Source organism: Oncorhynchus masou, chromosome 27 (assembly GCF_036934945.1).
Source record: "Oncorhynchus masou masou isolate Uvic2021 chromosome 27, UVic_Omas_1.1, whole genome shotgun sequence".
NCBI lineage: Eukaryota > Metazoa > Chordata > Actinopteri > Salmoniformes > Salmonidae > Oncorhynchus > Oncorhynchus masou.
In genome coordinates this window covers 45,374,770-45,386,670 of record NC_088238.1, presented here as the reverse complement: position 1 = coordinate 45,386,670, position 11,901 = coordinate 45,374,770, and the positions used below count along the sequence as shown (strand labels likewise).

Here is an 11,901-nt window from a genome sequence, read left to right as displayed (position 1 = left end):
AATCATGTAAGGGGTGGGGGGGGGTGAGCAAGAGGACAAGTACATTATAGTGTCTAGTTTGGGATGTGTCCTCAACTGGAATGGTGATTACTTATCCAAATATCCTAGGTATTCCTTGAAGAGTGGTGTGGGGTTTCAGGTGTCTCCGGAAGGTGGTGATTGACTCACGCTGTCCTGGAATACATTCTTCTTTATTTGTGAGAACACTTAAACAAAAAAAACATCCGGAGTTTGTTCCACCATTACCCAAAGAAGATGGGGGTTCCCAATCAGAGCAGCGAACAGTTTTGACTGGGCTGAGCGGGAACTGACATTACAAACACCCTAGATTCCTCAGTGGTAGGGAGTGTTTCTGTCATGCAGGCCAGAGGTGGATGAACGCAGTGCCCTTGTTTGGGTGTAGGGCCTGATCAGAGCCTGGACCTTGTCCTGTCCTGTAGTCTGCCTGGCGGTGCGTTCTTTTTGTTCTGACAACCCATTCACAGCTCCGTCAGGCAAGCACCATGGTCTTGTAGCGGATGCGAAGCTTCAACTGGAAGCCAGTGGAGTTCACCAACTCCACCTCGAGCGGAGGAGCCAGGGCCGTGACGGGAGAGAACTTCAGTGGAAGGTTGAACACCAGGACAGGGCTGCGGACGGGCGCGTGGGGCACGGCAGTCTGGATGAGTTGTAGGGGTTTAATGGCACAGGCAGGGAGCCCAGCCAAAGTGTAGACATTGTTAAAGTTGTAAATTACTATTGTAGTTGGAAACGGCTGATTTTTTTATGGAATATCTACATAGGCATACAGAGGCCCATTATCAGCAACCATCACTCCTGTGTTCCAATGTCACATTGTGTGAGCTAATATAAGTTTATCATTTAAAATGTTAATTGATCCCGTTTGCAATTATGTTAGCACAGCTGAAAATTGTAGTTCTGATTAAAGAAGCAATAAAACTGGCCTTCTTTAGACTAGTTGAGTATCTGGAGCATCAGCATTTGTGGGTTCGATGTAACCTGTTTAATGTCTGCTATCCCTCCTGCAGCCTCAAAATGGCCAGAAACAAAGACCTTTCTTCTGAAACTCCTCAGTCTATTCTCGTTCTGAGAAATGGAGCTATTCCAATCGAGAAATTGCCAAGAAACTGAAGATCTTATACAACGCTGTGTACTACTCCCGTCACACAACAGCGTAAACTGGCTCTAACTAGAAGAGAAAGAGGAGTGGGAGGCCCTGGTGCACAACTGAGCAAGAGGACAAGTACATTATAGTGTCTAGTTTGAGAAACAGATGCCTCACAAGTCCTCAACTGGCAGCTTCATTAAATAGTACCCGCAAAACGGTGTTAAAACAACAGTTTCTTTGATACTTTGAAAACATACAAATGATTGTTACTAAAATCAGTTTTATTATGCTACAAATAGTAACATTTCTTCTTGTAGTCTTTGTGACAGTGGTGATATCTTTCACTGCTGCTACAGGTTCCTGACATCAGAATACACTGCATCCTCTCTGCTGGTCTTCTCTCTTGCTCTTCTAGAGGAGGACTTCTTCTTGCGGGTGAAAATACATTATGATGACAGCATGATCTACTATTGTCACGATTGTCTTATGGAGTAGACCAAAGCACAGCGTGGTTAGAATACATTCTTCTTTATTTGATGAAGAACACTTAAACAAAAAAAACATCCGTGACTGCTATATAAACAATGTGCTAACATGCAACATAACATAGACAATAACCCACAAAATACCCAAAGAAGATGGCTGCCTAAATATGGTTCCCAATCAGAGACAACGATAAACACCTGCCTTTAATTGAGAACCATTCTAGGCAACCATAGACCTGCATAAACACCTAGATGGAAACAACCCTGTGAATCTACAAAACCCCTAGACATTACAAACACCCTAGATGAGACAAAAAGACACATACCACCTTCATCACACCCTGACCTGACACCCGGGTCAGGGCGTGACAACTATATAGTGTTTCAATTCTCCTGTGGAAGAAAACACTACAAAAGACATGACTGTTCAGACTGTACACCCACTACAATGACCTGGCAGTCAGCGGAACAGTGACAGACAGAAGTTCCACAGAAAAATGAACAATCACAAAGATAAGTAGGCTTCATCTATCACAGTGACCTATTACTTACAAGAAAGCTTAATAACAACAAATGCACAAATAAGCTGAACACTAGCTGTAAGGCAGTTTCTTGTAAAAACTACAAATATTATATAATTATAAATGTTGACAAGTTTAACTGATTTCCCTGAGACGTTGGGACATCAGTCCTCCCTTCATAGAGATTGAAATAGAGGAAGGCCAGCTATGATTTTTTTATGACAATCTATCTATTTTTAACCTCATGTAGTTAATTAACAATGCTGATATGTTGGGCATTTAATGGATATTTACAGAATGTACATTGCATTGAGATGCATGTAACATCAGACACATCAGTTGTAACATCACATACATTGGATACATTAGATATAAAGTAATACCTCTGCTATCTCTGTTTCTTGCACAGCGCCCAGACAAGTAGAAGGGTCACTATCCCCAGAATGATGTTGGAGACGACCAAGGCCAGAACAGTAGGACTCAGATCAAATGGAGAATCATGTTCTGGAACTGTGGAAAGGGTATCAGAGAATTCATATTGTATTCATGAGCACTTAGGAAGATCATCAAACAGTAAAGTATGGCATCAAAAGCTGTTGGTGATATTGTATAGCTTGTTGAGACAAATGTATGGGATCATTTGGAGGTAGGCTGTTTGCATGAATATACAGTATTGTTGGGAATATTAACAGATTAAATGGGATTTACCTTGAATGTTCAGTTTGGTCCCATTCTCAAACAGTATCTCCCCACATGAGGCCACAGCACAGTAGTAAGTCCCAGCATCAGAGAGGCTGAGGTTCCTCTTGGGGAGGTTGTAGACACAGCTCTGTGTAGGGGACCCAGCCTCAGGGCTCTTCTCACACTGATCACTCCTGTATCCATGGGAGTAAATCATTCCTGAACAGGATTCTCCTGAGCCATGTCTGAACCAATAGTCACTGTGTTCTCTTACACAGATCTCAGTGTGTATTGTACAGTTCAGAGTCACAGAGTCTCCTGGCTGGACTGACATCCAAATCGAGGGCGGACATCTCATAAGCAGAGAAATATAAAAGTTGGACTTAACCATCTCTACAAGAACTGGAAATATCAGACACAGTGTGATCCTCATTGAAGTTGTCATCCTCCTCACAACTTGTCTTGAGTTGAAAAAGTCCACCTAAGTAGACAACACTTCAACAATGGAGCTGCAGGTGATTTCTCGAACTGGACCCATAATTTTTATTGACACCTTATTCCGGTACGACAATTGTCTTCACATTGTACAGAGTCACAGAGTATAGATTTAGTACAAATTTAGTAATAATCATTCAAGTTTGACATCCCTTATTCTTTATCTCAACAGATACTGTTGTCTATGTCAAGAGACTCAGTTGTGAACGTGTTGGGAACATGCATGCAATGACACTGTCATCCACTAGGGCTTCTATCACCACACAGTCACTTCACCTCACTAAAAAAACATCTATTGAAAAAACATAATTCAGGACTTACACTCAATTGTATTGGCTGGATAGAATCCCTTCCCATGATTTTGTTATTGAGGAGGCAGATTCCTCTCGGCCTATAGGTGATGATAATACTTCACTGTTAAAACTGTGTTGTGATTGACTAAGAACTACAGCTGAAATGACCTAATAAATAGCTCATTGTGTTTTTTCACAGATTTCAGTCAACTATGTTTAGGTTGGCTGCCTCATCAAAAAAGTTGGTTTAATGTTGTTACAATGGTCAACTTGAAGGGCAAGTAGTGTAACCTACAGTATGAGAGAGCTAAGAGTTCTGAGACATCCGGCTGAAAACCACAGAGAGAGAGAGAGAGAGAGAGAGAGAGAGAGAGAGAGAGAGAGAGAGAGAGAGAGAGAGAGAGAGAGAGAGAGAGAGAGAGAGAGAGAGAGAGAGAGAGAGAGAGAGAGAGAGAGAGAGAGAGAGAGAGAGAGAGAGAGAGAGAGAGAGAGAGAGAGAGAGAGAGAGAGAGAGAGAGAGAGAGAGAGAGAGAGAGAGAGAGAGAGAGAGAGAGAGAGAGAGAGAGAGAGAGAGAGAGAGAGAGAGAGAGAGAGAGAGAGAGAGAGAGAGAGAGAGAGAGAGAGAGAGAGAGAGAGAGAGAGAGAGAGAGAGAGCGCAGGGGGTCCTGTGTACAATACATTGGCAGCAGGCCATAGCAAAGTGTAGATACATCCTCATATTGTGTTCATTGCAGACCGCAGAGTAACTGTAAATAGGTTGCTGTTTGTTTGAGGGCGTGTTAGTGGCATGAGAAGAGAAAAAACGGTTTAACATTATAATTTGAGTTATTGATCTTTCTTTAAAGACATTTTCAACCTGTCCCTGTAATATCAACATGTTTCAAGCAGAATACCATAGTCCCTGTGCCCGAGAACAACAAGGTAATCTGCCTAAATTTCTACCGACCTGTAGAACTCACATCTGTAGCCATGAAGTGCTTTTCAAGGATGGTCATGGCTCACATCAACACCATCATTCCAGAAACCCTAGACCCACTCCAATTTGCATACTGCCCCAATAGATCCACAGAGGATGCAATCTCTATTGCACTCAACACTGCCCTTTCTCACCTGGACAAAAGGAAGACCTACGCGAGAATGTTGCTCGTTGACTAAAGTTCAGCATTCAAAATCAAAGTGCCCTCAAACCTCATCACTAAGCTGAGGACCCTGGGACTAAACACCTCTCTCTGCAACTGGATCCTGGACTTCCTGACAGGCTGCTCCCAGGTGGTAATGGTAGGCAACAACACATATGCCACGCTGATCCTCAACATGGGAGCCCCTCAGGGGTGTGTGCTTAGTCCCCTCCGGTACTCCCTGTTAACCCATGACTGAATGGCCAAGCACGACTCCAACACCACTATTACGTTTTCAAAAGACACAATGGTGGTAGTCCTGATCACAGACAACAATGAGACATGCTATAGGGAAGAGGTCAGAGTCTTGGAAGAGCGGTGCCAGGACAACAAACTCTCCCTCAATGGGCTCAAGACAAAGGAGATGATCGTGGACTACCGGAAAAGGAGCACCAAGCATGCCCCCATTCTCATTGATGGAGCTGTAGTGGAGCAGGTTGAGAGTGTCAAGTTTTTTGGTGTCCACACCAACAACAAACTATCATGGTCCAAACACACCAATACAGTCGTGAACAGGGCACGACAACGCCTAATTCCCCTCAGGAGACTGAAAGGTTTTTGCATGGGTCCTTAGATCCTCGAAAATGTTTCAAGCTGCACCATCGAGAGCATCCTGACTGGTTGCATCACTGCCTGGTATGGAAGCTGCTCGGCCTCCGATTGTAAGGTGCTAAAATACACGTACGTACGGCCCAGTACATCACTGGGGCTAAGCTTCCTGCCATCCAGGACCTCTATACCAGGCTGAGTCAGAGGAAGGCTCTAAAAATTGTCAAAGACTCCAGCCACCCTAGTCATAGACTGTTCTTAATGCTACCGCATGGCAAGTGGTACCGGAGCACCAAATCTAGGACAAAAAGGCTTCTTAACAGCTACTACCCCCAGCCTTAAGACTGCTGAACAGCTAATCAAATGGCTACATGTACTATTTGCATTGACCCCCACCCCCCACCACACACCTTTTTTTTACGCTGCTGCTACTCACTATTTATAATCTATTATCTATGAATTATCACTTTACCCCTATGTACATATTACCTCAATTAGCTCGACAAACCTTTCCCCCAGTACAGGTTTGTGGTAGACAGTTTGTGGTGTCTAGAATAATTCTTTTTTGGGGGAAATGTATAGTTTGCTATGTGGGCACCAGCTGAATCAAAGATGTCCAACAATGAGGCAGTGTGTAAAGATAATATATGTATATCTTTAATTTAATGGGGTTAAAAGTATAATATTATCTGGTAAGTATGCAGTACATTTTCAAGCATACATTACAAATTAATGTACCTGTATCCTCTTGTTATTAAACTCAGTTGTGTGCCTAAAATAGATTTAGCCCCTCCCCATGCAACAGTCACAGGCAGTACTCCTGATGACCTATAGGGGGACTGTTATACAAAGAACATGTCCTGAAGTGTAGGGTGATAAGGGGTGGAGCATTACAATGAGGGTATGTGGAGGAAACACCTACAGGATGAAAGTCAGTCTTATCCCTGTCATTCAGGTACTACCTCAAGTGTAGGCTACTAGTTGAGCGTTTGGTAGGGGTGAACCTCATGGATAGGCCTCTTCACTGTAACCTAATATACATTAATACAATTGTTTAACTCATTAAACAAATGAATGTAGTTTGAATGAATTAAACCTATGATCTTGTAAGCGACAAGATACAGGCTACATGACATACAGTACATATGTGGACTATGTTGCTAATTGTCATGGTTGTGAACAACAATGAAAGAATGAGAGAAAACAGTGACACCACATAGACATCCTGCTGAAAACCACATAGAGACACAGGGTGTGTAAAAGGCCAGCAGGCCTGTCCAAAGCGTAGAGATGGCCTTGTTTTGTGCTCACATCAGACCACAGAGTGCAGGTACCTGTTTACATCTCGCTGTGTGGGTGTATGCATGGGTGGGTTTAGCATTTATCAGTAGGTTGGGTCTGCAGAATCCCTCTGCACACATTCATACTGACATACTGTATGTACAGACCAGAGGAGAAGGGACAAGTCTATTTCAGTCAGTATCAGGTGTTTAAATGGATATTTATTAATGCTATAAGAAGCAACTTATACAAATTATATACTTATATAATGCAAAACAACTCAGCAATCTCAACAAATACTAATTTTCAATACAAGTTGATGATATTTCCAACATTTACTGCAAAATGTCCATCGTCATTTATCTTAGATTGATCTATTTCCTGGTGGTGTAGATGATGATGAAGATGGTCAGACAGTGGAGGAGACCTCCAGTTCTTATGACAGAGAGAAGGACCAGGATTCTCATCTGTGGATCATCAGAGTGACCACACTCAACATCCAGCTTGGTCCCATTCCCAAACAGTATCTCCCCACGAGGCCACAGCACAGTAGTCCCAGTATCAGAAAGGCTGTGGTTCCACTTGGGGAGATTGTAGACACAGCTCTGTGTAGGAGACCCAGCCTCAGGGCTCTTCTCACACTGATCACTCCTGTTTCCATGAGTGTTAATGATTCCTTGATGGGATTCTCCTGAGCCATGTCTAAACCAATAGACACTGTGTTCTCCTGTACAGGTCTCAGTGTGTATTGTACAGTTCAGAGTCACAGAGTCTCCTGGCTGGACTGACTCAGACACAGGCTGCTGTGTAACAGACATGCTCTTGGACTCTAATTCTGAAAAGAGTGACAGAGTAAGATCATGGTATGTCAACTGTTTGTCCTGCTAGAATTTTTTAATGAACAATTTATATTGTATATTTAGAATTTCATGAATGCAAAATGAAAATCCAAAACAAAGATTTACTTGAGTTAGTTTACCTTTGACAATCAAATCTGCTCCTTGTCCAAATGTGACTTTGCCCACTTCAATAGCAGCACATTAGCATGTAGCTGAGTCCCCTAACTGTATCTTAGAGATGGTCAGGTTAACCCTGTCAACTCCTCTCTCCACACTCGGACATTTAGTCCCAGTGAAGTCCTTGTTAAAGGTCTATAACTTACTTTTTTTTTTGCAATTAATCCTACTTGCTCCGGTAAGTTGCTCTGAATAAGACTGTCTTCGAAATTACTAAAATGTAAGTGTGAACAGGAGTAGAGCATTGGAAGTGTATATGGGATAAACACCTAGAGCATGAAACAAGGCAATTGTATGTCAGTCTCATTCCCTATCATTTACAGAAACATGAATTAACTTTAATGTAACACCTGTGAGTGTATCACTGATTGGACACCCCAGCCTAATATAACCAATACACACAACACACTTTATCCACTCTGTATCACGGTCTGGTTAGTGTGGTTCTCATAGGAGGCAATCTATCAGAAGGAGGATCCTCCTCTATTGGTCTCCTTACAGAGAACCCTGCAGTAGTCCTAGAACACTTGTCTGATTGAGAATGCACTAGTTATCCCATGACATCATCCTAAAATGGCCCCTCCCCCTGAGCAGATATATATAGTATAGATGGTTCCGTATTATGACATGAGATGCTTAACTTGGAGAGATCATTAGCAGTTCTTTGTGGTTTGTAACTGATTTCAGATAACTATATATATCCAAGTAAGTTTATAAAGAACTGGTTTGCTGTGACTGCAAGCTGTCAGTAGAAACATGAACAACAATAACACATGTAAAAACAACTGACTGACACCAGAATAGACATCCTGCTGAAAACCACAGAGACACAGAGAGCAGGAAGGAGGGTCCTGTGTGTACAAGGCCAACAGGCCTGACCAAAGAATAGATATAGCCTCGTACTTAGAGAAGACTGCAAGTACCTGTGAACTTGTTAGCTGTGTGGGGGGATGTGAGTGTCATGCTATCAACTCATCTAAAACTAGTTCAAGACATTTCAGAGGACTTGAAAACAATAGGTTGTGTGCCTTAATTATGCAAGGACTCATTTTGAGTGATTGTTGCTCCTTATTACTAAGCTACACTTTATTATAACTATGTTAAGGCTAGTAGTAATGATTTTGTGATGAGGACTGTTTCGTCTGTTTGGTGGTTGCTATTTAAAGATGCTGGAAATGATTTTGACCATGTTATAGATGTGTAATAAGCATGTAATAACTATATTACCTTGTTATAGATTCTTCAGCTACAAGTTGCTGCCAACTCTACTGTTGAGGCAGTTGTGGGACGTCCATGTGCTTTGCTGCTCCCTGTTGAAACATGAATGGATTGGAGTCCTGCAAGGTGCACTTATACATATTCACATGTTGTCAACAGTTTGTGAAAACTGCTCCATTACAAAGTGAACATGGTCATGTTTATTATCAGTCTCTCAACCACGTCAATTCTGTTCAAAGTATATTCAGCGAAGAAGTTTATTTTTAGTTCAGTCTTTTGTTATGGAGAGAGAGAGAGTTGGGCTCTTAGTGCCATGGGTGTTGGTGGTTTTGATGGTGTGTGAAAAGAGAGTGTGGTGAGGACTGATGGTCATTGCTGGGGGTTAGAGTGACAATGAAAAAGGCACAGTCAAACAAACAGTGTAGAAAACACAGAATCAATGCAAATTAATAAAGAGTAAAAGTTTATTTCTGTCCATGTTTTTGTGCCGCACACCAGAGAACACAGTGTCTGTCTCCATGGCGCTCCTCTGTCTCCCGGACTTTGGTTTCTTGTGGATGACGTTCAGAGCGGCATAATGGAGAGTAACAGGCTCTTGATCCTGAGAGGAATAACAAAAATTAAAATCTAAATATTTGGTATTATACTAAATATTGCGGTATAGTGAAACAATCCTCAAATAAAATTAATATTTTCATTTTTTGATTGAAGGAAAAATACATTGATTCAGCAACAACTAAACAAGTGTGAGGTCAAGTTACCTGGTTATCATGACTGGTGACTGCAGGAGTACTTGGCTGAAGTTGGGTTCCTTTTAATCAAACACAAATAATCAATATAATCATATTAATCATACATTGAAGAGCTTTTTTGACCAGTTTTGACCAAAACATGTCAACTAATGTAACTGTACCAACAATTGAGAAGCATACTGGATCTTGCACAATATTGTCGCTTACCTATGCACTTGCTCATCTTGTACAAAACACAAGTAAGGACAATAATGAGGAGGACACACAGACCCAACGCTACGCCAAGGCAATACATGAACAGAAGATGGTCCTCCTTACAACCATCTGTGAATATCAAATAGGGATGGAGACACTGAGACACTGAGTGATAAAGCTATGACAATGTTAGAGACACCAACAAGACTCGGCTTGATCTGAGTCATATTTTATTCTCTCATATACAAAGATATCTGAATGATATAGGAAAAACAAAGATATCTGAATGATATATAAAACAAAGAAGATATCTGAGTGATATAGAAAAACAAAGATACCTGAATGATATAAAAACAATGTTATATGAATAATTAGAAAAGTATATGAACGATACCTTGTCCGCAATCTAAAGAACTTTGATTATATAGAGGTCAGAAGTATCACTTTACGGTCAATGTCCAGCTTGGTCCCGTCTCCAGTATCTCTCCACATGAGCCCACAGCACAGTAGTAAGTCCCAGCGGGTGTGAGGTTCCTCTTGGGGAGGTTGTAGACACAGCTCTGTGTAGGAGACCCAGCCTCTGGGCTCTTCTCACACTGATCACTCCTGTTTCTATGGGTGTAAATGATTCCTGGATGGGATTCTCCTGATCCATGTCTGAACCAATAGACACTGTGTTCTCCTGCACAGGTCTCAGTGTGAATTGTACAGTTCAGAGTCACAGAGTCTCCTGGCTGGACTGACTCAGACACAGGCTGCTTGAGCACAGATATGCTGTTGGACTCTGAATCTGAAGAAGGTAACTAATGTAAGACCAAGTGGGTGAAAAACAAGCCATGTATTCATCGCTAGCATTTGATGAAGTGGTTGCAGAAACATACCAATATACAGTGCCATACATTTTTAAAATGAAGAAGCAAATGTTTAGTTACCTTTGACAAATAAAACAGTTCCCTCTCCATATGTGAGCTCATAGATGACTGTAGTGGAACAATAGTATGTAGCTGAGTCCCCTGGCTCTGTGTTGGATATGGTCAAGTTACAGCTGTAGTCTCCTCTCCTCACACCCAAATGATTGGTCTCAGTAAAGTCCTTGATAAAGTTGTGGGAATAATAACTATCTTTGCCAATATAAAGAGATCATGCCATGAGGAGGGGTTTCTGTCCAAAACTCTGCTTGAACCAATCAAACCTGGTCACCGACAATTTGGGACAAAAGCAAGTGAGAGTTACAGAGCCTCCCAGCTCAGTAACCATCACAGGGCTTGGTTGGATGACGTTTGGTTTGGTAAAAGCACAAACTGTCAAAGCTTATAAACAAAATGGATCAAAGACAAAGACATGGATAAACCATTTCTAGCATTACAGACAGAACGTCCACTTAACTTATTCATATTCTAACTACAGATAATTGAAAAATAAATTCAATTAAAATGTCTTCCACTTCCACAAGTTGATGTAAAATATAAATACTTCTCTATTCATCATTGTAGCATTACTCCCTTCTGCACTGTATAAGAGGTTTTATATTCATCACATGTTTGTAAGTAACTTCTCATCAGAATGTTATTTTTGTATAATACTGTGGCGGGGTTGCAGTATCTGTTCTATGTCAAGACTAAGTTGCTTGGGCCGGAGAGAGGGGAGAGGTCAAGCGTGTATCTCTTGAGTGTGTGTATAATGGACATTTCATCCCCCAGTGTTAGTCTATGAGAGAACCAGTGATGTTCACCTCAGCAGGTCTCACTCTACACTGAGCTGCTCCTTCCTGTCACTCACACCACAGGAAGTGATCCTGTGGTTTGTATTCTTGACATACTTTGCATATCCCTCACAAATATTTTCCTGGCCCCTGGACATTTCATCCCCCTCTACCTCAGCTGCTCCTTCCTGTCACTCACACCACAGGAAGTGATGCGTACCCTCACTGGCCCCTCCTCTACCTCAGACCACAATCATATTCTCCTTATAAGCTGCTTCTCGGAATAGGGGGCTGTGATTGTCAAAAAAATGTTGTCAAAGACTCCAGCCACCCTAGTCATAGACTGTTCTCTCTGCTACCGCACGGCAAGCGGTACCAGAGCGTCAAGTCTAGGTCCAAGTGGCTTCTAAACAGCTTTTACCACCAA

The 11,901-nt window shown here is 41.9% G+C and overlaps 1 pseudogene; it reads right to left on the bottom strand.

Annotated features, from left to right (window-relative positions):
* Window positions 1–490: 490 nt before the first annotated feature.
* On the bottom strand, window positions 491–11,598 carry LOC135515501 (uncharacterized; annotated as a pseudogene).
* Window positions 11,599–11,901: the final 303 nt, after the last annotated feature.